The 13,879-nt window shown below is 36.8% G+C and overlaps 1 protein-coding gene across 4 annotated transcripts in view; it reads left to right on the plus strand.

Annotated features, from left to right (window-relative positions):
- The window catches only part of LOC113237598 (somatostatin receptor type 5), a 275,719-nt gene that overhangs the window by 113,727 nt on the left and 148,113 nt on the right, over positions 1-13,879 (plus strand). For 3 of the 4 annotated variants that reach the window (XM_026474174.1, XM_026474171.1, XM_026474172.1), the window contains exon 1: positions 2,162-2,386. The exons of the other annotated variant lie outside the window; for it this stretch is intronic. The gene's annotated coding sequence lies outside the window, so the exon portion shown is untranslated. Of the gene's footprint in view, positions 1-2,161; positions 2,387-13,879 lie in introns of those variants that run through there. 4 annotated transcript variants of the gene reach the window in all.

Below are 13,879 nucleotides of genomic sequence, written 5' to 3' on the forward strand. Positions count from 1 at the left end.
TTTTAGAATCAGTTAAGGAATTTAGATTGCTCAGTTTAAATATAGACACCCACTTAAATTGCAAATCGCACATTCATAGAGTAAAGTCTAAGGTAGCAGGATTTTCATACGCACTGCGCGAAGTAAAAAAGACAACAAACATAGAGACGGCAATAACAACCTACTATGCCTACGCGCACGCTTGGCTCAGTTACGGCATCATTCTGTGGGGTAACAGCACGGATGCAGCCTCTCTATTCAGCCTTCAAAAGAAGTTAATTAGAATAATAGCCAATATTGACCAGACTGATAGCTGTAGACCATATTTTCTTAAATATAAAATATTAACCCTATCCAGTTTATATATTCTGGAAATCAGTAAATTTGTCAGGAAAAATAAAAAAATTTATAAAAAACGAGAAGATATCCCATGTAAGTACTCTTTACGACTTAAAAAATAAATTAGTATTGCCGACTTCACGATTAAAAATTAACTCCTCTAGTACCTACAGTTCTTCTATTAAAATTTATAATAAACTACCTGAAAATATAAAAAATGAAAACAATGACAACATTTTCATAAAAAAATTAAAACTATTTCTATCCGAAAAATGTTATTACACTATAACGAATATTTAATAGATAATACATTCAGAGGCCACGCAAAATGATGATAAATATTAAGGTTGTTTTTAAATTAAATTTTATAACAATATAATATAGTATGTAGTACCTATGATAAATAAGAATAGAATACTTACTATATATAAAATACTACTATAAAATTGCGCTTCCTCTCTCCTAGCTCCTATGTTGCGTGCCCGACAGGGCCCATAATACTGGTCTCACTACATTTGTAACATCTCATTATGTACATTATGGTTTTGCAATACATTATTGAATTATTATTATTATGAACCGATTTGTATTATCTCCTGTGTCAAATCCCGTATAGTGGCGAACTAGGGGATGAATCCGGGTTTGCGCACTTTCCGATAACCGATTGCAATAAAACTTGGCAAATAGATGTAATCCCACGTACTTTTGAGGACGGTTTTTTTAGTACTCTGTACTGAGATTATTTTAATGACAAATGAATAAATTTGCACGTGACTCACTGACCATTTTAGCTTCCACTGCTCTGCTCTTTTTACTGACTCACTATGCACACAATTCAATGTATTGAAACCAACACGATTGATGCAATAACTGAGAAAAACTTGGCCTTAGTTCTACTCGAAAGTTATTAAGAATAATATTTTACTATCGACGAAGTAAATGATCTCGTATTCTATGTGTCAATTAATAAAATAAACTTTTTAAAATTAAATAGTTAAACAGATAAACTATAATGCAAGGGTAGGAAGATATATATGTGAAGAATACAATTAGTCATTTCACAATCATCATTAGTTATTCATTGAGTAGACGTAAAGTTAGAGGTTGGGGTTTCTGCGCCTGTGGCGGCGACTGTGCAGCTGGCACGCTAACGTAGCACAAACTGACGTCATCCACTAAGCCATAAACAATTACACAAAATAATATAATAAAAGAAAAAAATACAAATCGAAATTACAATTGCAATGGAATCGACATCTGAAGACTATGCGAACGCGTGACCCTCGCTGCTCTTCTGCCACAGCACGTCACGATATAGAACACAAAAAACAAAATATGTATTTTGGCTCAGATTATTGAGTATTATACTATACAAATATTATAAGTATCTATCTAGTATAAATAGATAGTCGGAGCCGAGGTTCTGGTACTTATTGCTCTCTATTCTTTCAGCCAGCTAAGCTGCGGAACCCACATGTAGATACTTCTATTAAATGCATCGTTAAAAAGAAACTAAGATTACAATTACATCAAATTTAAGCACCAATTAAGTAAGACAAAATAACTTTCCATTATAACCAACAAAACAATCAACTGTACATAAAATTTACACCTCTAGCAAAAGCCAAAGATTGCTCATGTCGAAATTTAAACGATAAATGCCATTATTGAGAATGACGAATAGAATATAGTTAAAAACCCAAAAGTGAGACTGTAGGTCGTTAGTTGGCGGCGTGCCGTAGGTGGTTACACGCTACCTCTACGCTTTTGTACAGTTAGCCAACTCGCTACGCCGCGCCGGCCCATTCGCTCGGTCTCGCCTCCGAGTGCTCAGTGTGCGCCCGGCGCTCGAGCTACTCATGCGTGTTTATCGCTTTCCGCTCCAAACTTTATTCGAAAGTGTTCGTGCATATGGAAATGTGTACACTTTTCACTGAGGAACTACTACGTAGATAGGGATAATTTTAATTGTGTTTCCACCGATTTGAAATCATTTTAACAGTTACAAAAATATAATTCGAACTTATTTAAAATTTTGCGGGGCTACGAGTTGGCAGAACTTCGCAAAGTAAGTTAATATTCTTATTTGTGTTCCATTTTCATTGAACTCTTCATTTTTCTCATTATTAAAATCTTTTATTATTTACATGTAAAACGGTTTCATATGTACTTTCAAATAATTATATTTTGACGACGATTTTAAATGCAATATCCGTACATAACTTTGTAATTCATTCAACATTGAAGCTGTTCACGTAACCTGAGGCACGATGCGAATGAAACGTTCATACTTGGCATTCTCTTTGAATTTGATCGATTATTACATATTTGACAATAATTGTTTCGGACGGAGAGCGAAAGGGGGCCCCTGTTGGATATGCAAATGGATTTTTTTTTATTTTTTACGACCAGTGAATAAATGAAGTTACACATAGACTAACGATGACTGGTAAAAAATAAATGTTTGTAAATATGTGCTAGCTATTAATATATTAATTTTCGAGTACTCCACTATTAGCGGGCCTTGTAGAGATGCCGCCGCCCGCACTGGTCTTTAGAAGCATAATAATCTTTAGGTTTCGCTTGTTCTCGTTGTTTGCTAAAAATTACCGCTGATGTCTCTTTAACGCCGGCGCCGATGTCACATAATTAAAATGTTCCTCTGTAGCTCGGGTGGTGGATGATTTACATATGATAAAAAAATTGGTGACTGTTTCGTCAAAAGAAACCAGTTTTCCATTTTGGAGCGGCATATAACTGAATCTGAGATATAAAGCTGAGCCTACTTTTGACTATATCGTTATTGAAGCTTCCTCTACATTCGTTTTTTTAATATAATTCAAAACTTTTCAGCCAAACATCACCAATAAGAATATCTTTAACGAAGTCTCTTCGTTGATTGATACTATTCTAGTAAATGCCGTAATTTCGTTTTGAAATGAAACGTGCGAAAATAATCAGAATCGGAAGCACCTTATTGGGTTCTAGGGGTAAATTACTGCTGCTGGGACATGCCTGTGATGACGCTTATTGCCCCAATTACTTTCAAAGATTAGGCTTCCGTGTAGCCGGGGCAAATTATCCGACACTGGTAGAGTTCGCCTAAACAGTTGCAACTTTTTTTTAAGAATATCACGACTTTACGGTAATACCATTGTGAGTTTTTATTAAACTTGTTAAAAATATCATACCAATTCACTCGATTGAAGTTGTCATGATGGAATCACAGTAATAACAAAATTATCCATAATGTATAAAATATATATGATAAATGACAACTGTCCATTGATAAAATTCACGACTTGATACGATTTAAACAATATGAGATAAATATAAAATATAAATTTAATAAAATATAAATTTAATACAAATTAAAAAGAAAATAATTCGTAAGATCTTAGCCAATGTTATAAACGGTAATGTATTCGTATAACGGTCATATGCGAATATTGGTAGATGTTTGTCAATGTACGGTATATAGGTATTTTCGGAGAATACGCCCAGGCAATGCGAATATTGGTAGATTTTTGTCGCCATTATAATGTACGGTATATAGGTATTTATGAGAATACGCCCAGGCAGTTTACAATTCAACTCCACCCTCACCTCTTTGGGTCTTTTCGACTAGGAAGCCGGGAACTGGAACAGTCCGTCCTTATGTCTTATAGTCATAGACTTACCATCGATTTGCACGAAGGGAAAGGATCGGAATGTATTCCGTAGTGGTCGTGTACTACCGGTGTCTGGGTTTCTCAAAAGCTACAAGTTAGGGCTATTCAAGGCTGGAATGAATAGGCATTTACTAGACAAACGCGTAACATCCTCGTTTAGTCATCGTAGCCAAGCGTTTGTCTGTTTTATATTAAAACAAATTTTTCAGTACCAAAAAATCACACAAACACTTTCAGTTTGGTGTAAAAGTAAACTAACTAAGGTACTCAACATTCTGCATCTCAGGAGCGCATTACGCCACCAGGCTACGGTTAGGTTAACGTCACAAACAGTCTGAGTGGGAAATTGCCAGCAAACACATTTTCGTGACAGGCGCCTACGATGTTTATATTCGACATTATCCTAGTAAATCTGTTATGAAAGTGCTTGAGAGAAGTAAGGTAAATGTTTATGTTATTATAAGTAGAGCGTACACAGGAAAACAATTCTGTTGTGTAAAGTGGTATACGTTCAAAAACATATGCTGGTGAGACACACACAGCGTACGCGGTGACAAATGAAATCTTGTATAGCACGAGTATGCAACGGAAAATGGGAAACGAACCCTCTTTGTCATCAGCGGTGGGCGCAAAGGACGCTGGCCTCTAATCACGACGCGAGAATTAGAGGCGAGAAGCGCGGTGCGGGAGCCCGGCATTCTCGAAACACTTGATGACAATAATAGCTAATGATGGTATATACTCGTATATCTGTGCCCACTAAATGTATTTATAATATACCTATCCTTAAATCTATCAAAATATATTAGGTTTCATATTTTTTTTCAAATTCAGTAGTACCTAGATGAAAATCTCGTTGTGATTTTGTGTATGTTCTCAAATCTTTGTTGATAAATAATCATTATTCGAATAACGGCAAAAACTCTAAAATCTAAATCTAGAGGGTAATTTGTCAGGAAATGTAAAAATGTTGTATAAAGATATCTGGGTTGTACTGTCACAAACTCACTCACTTTCAAATCATCATCTAAAATGTATGATTAGTTGACTTAAATATCGAGCCTGTTAGATCATCGCTAAGTTTTTTGTCCAGCGATAAAGAAGATTTGCTTTTTGTATTGAATAACGTTAAAAAATCGAAAAGTGTTACAAAGAAATAATCCATATTTGTTACTATAAACTTGCCAATATTTTCTATATACCAATATCATTGCCGCCATTCGTCTTAGCTTGAATAAACTAGATCAATATATAGGGCGTACTATAAGTTTCCGGAACTGGCCACTTGCATAAACAATATTTAAAAAGTTATTACAGCATTTGAAAATGGAACTCTTTGGCTGTAGAATACAGTTTGTTTCATCTGACTGTCACTTGTTTTTACATTGTGGCGTCATTTTAGAAATTGGTTGTCTACATCACCATGGATTTAACTCGTGAAAATTTTCGTGGTATGATTTTCTACGACTTTAAGTGTAAATTAACATCAGCGGAGCCTCGCTCGGCTTCAAACTGCTTTTGGCGATGAAGCACCATGCAAGACGACTATTTATAGCTGGTTTGCAGAATTCAAACGTGGTCGTGTGAATCTCAGTGACGAATTTCGTGATGATCACCCGTCCACTGCTGTGAACAACAAAAACATCGATGCCGTGCGCCGTATGATCAAAACAGACAGGCATGTGACATACCATGAGATTCGGGCATCTTTAGGCATAGGCATGAGTCAGATACAATCAATACTACACAAACATTTGGGTGTGAAAAAGCTGTGCTCTCCGTGGATCTCACACAATTTGACTGAGACTCAAAAAACGGATCGCGTCACTTGGTGCAATGCCATGCTCTCCAGATTCAACAATGGGGCGTCAAATTTGGTGTGGGGCATAGTAACAGGTGACGAAACATGGATTTATTGTTACGATCTTAAAACAAAGCAGCAATCGAGCATATGGGTCTTTCGAGATGAGCCGAAACCAACCAAAGTGGCGCGCGTGCAAAGTGCCGCGCGTGCAAAGTGCCTCGAAGCGGATGATTGCTTCTTTTTTTAATAAAACTGGACATGTGGTTACTATTGCTTTGGAGAATCGTTGTACCGTGAACAGTAATAGGTACACGACTATTTGTTTGCCGGAAGTTATTGACAAAGTCCGTAAAAATAACCGTACACACCGTATCACCTTGCACCACGATAATGCCAGTTCTCACACGGCCAGACAGACAAATGAATTGTTGAAGGTGAACAACGTTGACCTTATGAGTCATCCAGCGTACAGTCCCGACCTGGCACCTTGTGACTTTTATTTATTTCCAAAAATTAAGAACCAGTTACGCGGTCAACGATTTTCATCACCTGAAGCTGTCGAAGAGTATGAAAAATATGTTTCAGAGATTGTCACGGAGGAGTGGCATAAATGTTTTCAAAATTGGTTCATATGTATGAAAAAGTGCATTAACGCTAACGGATAATATTTTGAGAAACAATAAATTCATTTCTGACCATTTATATTATTTTTTCTTATTCCTTCCGGAAACGCAAACGCACACCCCCATGTGGATCACTTTCACAGTGCGTGCACCGATCCAACACTAGCTATCAGATGCAGATGCTCGTTCCTTCGCCGTTATCTATCTTGTTAAAATAAATTTTATATTTTTGTTTTTAATAAAAAGAACGAATTGTTGGTCTGTTTTCAGTGAAAATTGTTGCTTTAACGGATATTATTTTAACATTCTTGAAACGCTTTGTATTTCTTTTAGACGAGGAAATTTTTCGTGCTCGGATATTATTTCACAAACCATAAATGAGTTGGGATGGCTTGCAGTAGTTTTCAGTCGTTTTTTGGTGGATGGTCGTGGCGTCGCGTTTTTGAGTCACGAAAATTAATTTGGCTCCGCAACTGCTCATACTATCGATTTACCCAATGCAAGGCAAAGTGTATGGAGTAAAGAATACGGTACGATGACATCTATAGCTCGAACCTTTGAGATACCGCGCGCGTACGTTTTACAACCAAATAAAAGTTGATTGGAGGATAAAGTAAGAAATAAAATAACATAAACAAAAGCGATTTAGGAACCTGCAGGTATTTTCATATGATGGAACAGAAACGTTAATAGAAAAATGATTTTTTTTCTTCGTCTTTTTTACGACTACGACGAATGCTGCGGGTCCGATTCCCTATACCAATTTAGGAAACGGACTTTTCTAAATCGGTTCTAGTCTGGTTGTTTTGGGTAGATGCCCTTGGGTTTAATTTTGGTTATTGTGATTGTCTGCCACAAAATCATGTTATGTTTCAAAAAATAAAACGTGTATTTTCAACCAACTTCTAGATCACATTCGTAGATCACTATTCACAGCTAGTTTTATGTTATGAAAGTCTTTCTTTTAACATCAAAATAATTATTTTGTTTCAAAATGACACAGCTATTGGAAATCTATATATCTAATGAATTATAAAGACCAAGTTAATGTTAGTAGCATTGCAAGTTCTTCGATTTTTCCCGATTACTACACGTTGGAAATGAAACTAATATTTCCGATCCAAATCGTGTATATTTGTTTATTCATGGCCACTGCTGACTAAGATGGTAAAGTCTTCAACCAGTTACATCTAATCAGTTGGTATTAATGCAAACCACTCTGTTTTTCACAATAGCTACAAAAGTTATCAATGAATTACCTTATTTTTAAATTTTCCAGAGAACATTCCAATTTACGCTACCATATGAATTTTTATTAAATTAAATTAATTGTTAATTTTAATGGAAATGAAAAAGCATTACTCCAGTCTTATGTCTGTTACGAATTTTTCATCATAGGAAATCTCAAAAAAAAAAAATCTTCCCTATTTCGTAACGCCAGGTATAGTTTGTCTGAGCTCGCACCTCCTTACCTTTCCCGTCCTAATCCGTGCTACGCCAAGCCACATAAATCGCCAGTGAAAATTAAAAATAAGTGTGACGTTACATTCAAATTGAAAAATCCGCATCCGCGACATCGCATTATTTTATTAAATTAAATATCTCGCTTCTCCGCCCGGCATTGAGCCGCGTACGCAATAATTTACATGGTGGCGCTATTGGTGATCGGCCGCAAGTGAAGTTTGTGAAAGAAGACGAGGTTTACAATGTTTCGGACATAAAGGTTGGTGGTAGCACGGCTTCCATTTCCTTTTACTTGCGAGCTCATCTATCCCGCAGCTCCCCACGAGCTATCGAAGGTCGTTTTTAAATTTTTTTATTATAGCGTCACCACTATTGTAATTAGGATGTTTTTTTAATGGCAAGAGGTCATTGAAATTAGACATAGAATAGAATAGAATAGAATAATTTATTTCATATTATCAATGTCATAATATTACAATTCAAAATATACAATGTCGAGGGATAATACGATCGTCACTAACGCAAACAATAACATTGAATACAAAACAAAGTATTATACCTACTACCTACCGAAATACAACGAAGTCAAGGAAAACAAAATTCACACTCCCACTGTAGAATTCATTATCCAATAAAAGGAGTCTTAGCCGAGTGCAAAACGTTTCGTTTTGGCTCGGTTGAGAGACCCCTCAGTGCGAAGCTGTATGACATTAACGAATGAAAATATGCAAAGTACCAACCAATTATGTGGCACTTCCAAGTTTTTCACACAGAGACTCTATAATGTACTTTCCAGTTTAAATTTGAGCCTAACGGGAAACCCAAGAATTTACAAGTGTTGCACAATGGAACTGTAGAGGTGGTAATTGGCCGTGTTATAGAATTTCTTCCTGAGGATAACATAAGGTTCGATTTCGATGTGTTAAGTAATGAGTCCATTCGCAGAGATCCCGTTCCTTCCAAATTCTCTCCTCATAGTTTTTAGCGCACACTTCAACGGTTGTATCGTCCGCAAATAGCACCACCAGCCCCCTGATATAAAGTATAGCAGATCGTTGATGAATGCTAGGAATAGCGTATTAGCCAAGGCCGATTCCTGTGGGATGCCAACGGTGACGTCACCAGCAGCTGACCCATTGTTGTACCGTTTGTACTGACCTGAACTGTTTGGCTTCTGTTTGATTAAAATAAACTTTAATAATTTGTGTGCGACGCCGGTGATGCCATAACTGATTGATGACTATACTGTCTCAGTTAGCCGGAAACGGCCCAAAATGTTTGGTTTGTTCGAAAAAATAAATATACGCGATTTAGATCGGAAAAAATAAAATTTGTTCAACAATAGTTCAGAAACGACAAGGACAATAAAATTACGAAAGAGTTAAATAACCATGCCACTCGCTCCAATATCGCACTTATTCAACTTGAAACACTGAGGAAAGGGAGCACCGTAAATAATATTTGAAACAGTATAGTTATACAAGATTTTATCTGCCAGAGACAACGCCATCGGCGGCAGATTGTTGTTAGATATGAATCTAAATATCTGTTCCGTCAAAAACATGAAATGTAATAAAGTTAAGCCAAGTCTCGCGAATCTTTATCTAAAGAATTTGTAAGATCTCACGTGGAGCCAAGTGACGCGTTCTTTTTGCTCTAGGCTCTTCTTTCAACTTATGTATTTAATGACTGCAATACGGTTAAATACAGGGTGTAACAGAAAGGTGCACCTACCTACATACAAAAAAACCTGACCTTTAAAATTCGGTTTCAAGAAAATAGGATGACGATCTATTCATATCTTAATATAAACTTTAATTTATCACATGACTTGAGAGTTCATTTATCACGAAGTAATAGATTTTATGTTATTTAATCACTTACAACAGTTTTGCTACAGAGTACATCTCACGAATATAATTAATAATAGTAATGTGCTAGACCACCACACCAATTAATATCTAGAGTACCAGAGTTATGGAATACACTTCGGGACACTATCCAGAACATCCAGCCCATAATTAATATAGATAGTTGATTTCCCAAATACGTCTGAATGGGAAACGAACCGGGACCTACTCATAATGCGTCCACTATGCTAACCATTGGGCTAGTTGAGTCGTCGAAATTATAGAATACTTCACAGAACCGCTGTAAAATACAACCCAGATCCGAACATATTCTCAAGATCGCAGTTGAACAATGAACTATGAATGATTTTGGATAGCTATTTCATTACACTAGTTATTATTTTATTAGTGCTTACTACCAAGCTCCACTTCCATGCATCTTCGGTTTGTTTGTTATTTGATTTAACATTGTCACTTGTATTGTTTTATTTACTTTTCTTTACGTTTAAGTAAAAGTTCTGTGTTAATTTACTATTATTGTTATATATAAATATGAGTATTCAAAGGTCATTGACGAATTTCCATTGGTTAAGGTTTTGAAAGAAAAAATATTTACTACTTGATAGTAGTAACTCTCTACTTTGAATTTCCATTGTTCCATTCGGTGACATATGTACATAGGCTTTTATGCTAATTTATAACAAAGATGGGGAACGGAAAAGTGATTTGAGGTACTTCGAAGACCAGGTCTATGGCCGAAGTTGCTCGATCTTGAGTCCGACATAACTAAATGATCTTAACACAATTCCATATAAGCGATTTGACAGATCAGTGATTCCTTAAATGAAGCTAAAATAGAAAAGTATATTTTTTTAAGTTAACATACTCGAAACAGCTTCTGTTGATCTAATATCCCGGCATCAGAGGCACTAAAACGGGGTATATGCTAGTGTTGTATTATGCAAAGAACATTGTTTTTATAATGGCTTTCGGGATTTTTACAAAATATTGTTGAGTCTGTAAGGATCGTAGCTTATGCATAATTTAGTTTTAGAGCGTTGTTGAAAAGATTCCGTGGCGAGTTTTTATCTTGTACAATTGTTTCAAACATTAGCGAGAAATTTTTCAAAGAGATTTGGTAATGCTTAAAGTTGCTTGTACTAATGTCATCGTCATCATAATTTCAGCCAAAAGACGTCCACTGCTGAACATAGGCCGCCCCCAAAGAATCCCATAACGACCCGGCCTGCGCCGCTTGCATCCAGCTTATTCCCGCAGCCTTCACCAGATTATCAGTCCACCTTGTGGTCTGTCCGAAACGCGTCTTCCGGTACGCGGTCGCCACTCGAGAACTATTCCCATCGGCCATCTGTTCGTCTGTGCGGGCAATGTGCCGTGCCCACTGCCACTTAAGTTTTGCATTTCTTTGGGCTATGTAGGTTACTGTCTGGTTCCCTAGCAGATGTCCTCATTACTGATTCGACCTCGCAATGAAACTTCGAGCACAGCTCTTTACATTGAGTGACCTTGAGCCTTCTTATGAGGCCCATAGTGAGCGACCACGTCTCAGTGCCGTAAGTCATCGCTGTCAACACACACTGATCGAAGACTCTTGTCTTGAGATGCTGTGGTGTTTTGGCTAAGAAAATATTATGGCATAATTTCCCGAACGCTGCCTAGCCGAGTCGGATTCGACGATTGACCTCTTTATTTAATATCATAATGATGAAAATGAAGCGCTATTATGGCAAATATGAATATCTTATAAATTGCATTGATGGTAGCAAGTTTGTAGCGTTTATGGTACCTACATAGGGTGCACTATAAATTTCTGGAACTGGCCACTTACGTAACCAATATTTAAAAAGTAATGAGAACATTTGAAAATGGAACTCTTTGGCTGTAGGATACGGCTTGTTTCATCTGACTGTCACTCGTTTTTACATTGTGGCAACATTTTAGAAATTAGTTGTCTACGTCACCATGGATTTAACTCGTGAAAATTTTCGTAGTATGATTTTCTATGACTTTAAGTGTAATTTAACAGCTTAGCGGAGTGTCGCTCGGCTTCAAACTGCTTTTGGCCATGAAGCACTATGCAAGACGACTATTTATAGCTAGTTTGCAGAATTCAAACGCGGTCGTGTGAATCTCAGTGACAAATTTCGTGATGGTCGCCCGTCCACTGCTGTGAACAACAAAAACATCGATTCTGTGCGCCGTGTGATCAAAATAGACAGGTATGTGACTCGGGCATCTCTAGGCATAGGCATGACTCTAATACAATCAAAACCACACAAGCACTTGGTTGTGAAAAAGCTGTGCTCTCGGTGGATCCCACACAATTTGACTGAGGTTCAAAAAACAGATCGAGTCACTTGGTGCAATGCCATGCTTACCAGATTCAACAAAGGGGCGTCAAATTTAGTGTGGGACATAGTAATAGGTGACGAAACATGGATTTATATGATATGATGATATTTATATGATATATAGTTACGATCCCAAAACAAAGCAGCAATCGAGATGAGCCAAAAGCAACCAAAGTGGCGCGCGTGCAAAATGTTTATAAGCGGATGATCAGGAGTTTCTTTTTTTAATAAAACAGGACACGTGGCTACTGTTGCTTTGGAGAATCCTTGTACCGTGAATAGTGATTGATACACGACCATTTGTTTGTCGCAAGTTATTGACAAACTCCGTAAAAATAACCGTAAACGCCGTATCATCTTGCACCACGATAATGCCAGTTCTCACACAGCCAGACAGACAAATGAATTTTTGAAGGTGAACAACGTTGACCTTATGAGCCATCCAGCATACAGTCCCGACCCCTTGTGACTTTTATTTACTTCCAAAAATTAAGAACGCGGTCAACGATTTTCATCACCTGAAGAGGCTGTCGAAGAGTATGAAAAATATGTTTCAGAGATTGTCACGGAGGAGTGGCATAAATTTTTTCAAAATTGGTTCATTCGTATGAAAAAGTGCATTAACGCTAACGGAAAATATTTTGAGAAACAATAAGTTCATTTCTGACCATTTATAGTATTTTTTTCTTATTCATTCCGGAAACTTATAGTGCGCCACACGTATATACCACATTGATTAACACTGTTACGTACGTATTACATATAAGACAAATTTTAATAGCTATATCTGAACAATATTTTTAGTTATCACCTATATAATATTCACATCACAACTACAATAAGAAAGCAGTTTGCCCTTCGATCGCAGCGCATCAGAAAAGCATTACGCAGCGAGTGACGGCGCGCGGCGGTGCTCGGTAGCAGAGCTTCAAACTTTCAGTTTTACTTTTTATTCACTTTTCGCCGATTGCTTAAATTGAACGAAACATGGTTAATAATAATAAACAATAGATTTTTAAGAAATTAGTTAATAACAAAAGTTACATTGAAACACGACAGTGCATAATAAAATATTATTCCTGTCACTGACTCGGTGTCATTTGGCAAAATGTCGATTTATATGATTCTGCATTAATTAAATAAGGAATGAGGAATAGTAATTGCTTGAGACGATTGTGGAGTGGTGGCGTTATATTGTGGTGAATATCATTAGGAACTGCGATACATACGTACTATACACAGATCCACATGAGAATCTGGGAAGCGTAATAGGATACAACATGCCACACGTGACACTTCATCAATCGTTGCCATACAAAAGACTTGTGCCATACTGAACGACATTAATGTCGATGTAATCTGTTCATCGTGCTGCGGTTTTTCTGAATTTTTCTTTTTCGGCTGCTTTTTTATTTTTGTCAGAAAAGAGATTACAACATAAACATTAAACATTTTAATTCGTTTTTGTTGATTTGATTGAAAACCAACCACATAAAGATCAGCACATGTACGGTGCCACGCGGCGATTTTCCCTTTTGTTAACTTTTTAACCTTCTAAAGGTTAATGAGCAATAATTGCAAATGGTTCATGTGCGAGGAGGGAGTGACGCAACTTCACTGCAAATGTGATTAAGTACTTATGCCACCGACGACGTGTTGTGTGCTCGCTACATGTTAATTGCGATAAATACTCGAACACTAGGAGGAGTCAAAGTCAAAGTCAAAGTCAAAGATTATTTATTCCATAGGTAAAAAGCTATTGCTTGTTCACTGCGCT

The sequence above is a fragment of the Hyposmocoma kahamanoa genome, unplaced genomic scaffold (assembly GCF_003589595.1).
Source record: "Hyposmocoma kahamanoa isolate Upper Pololo Valley unplaced genomic scaffold, ASM358959v1 93, whole genome shotgun sequence".
NCBI lineage: Eukaryota > Metazoa > Arthropoda > Insecta > Lepidoptera > Cosmopterigidae > Hyposmocoma > Hyposmocoma kahamanoa.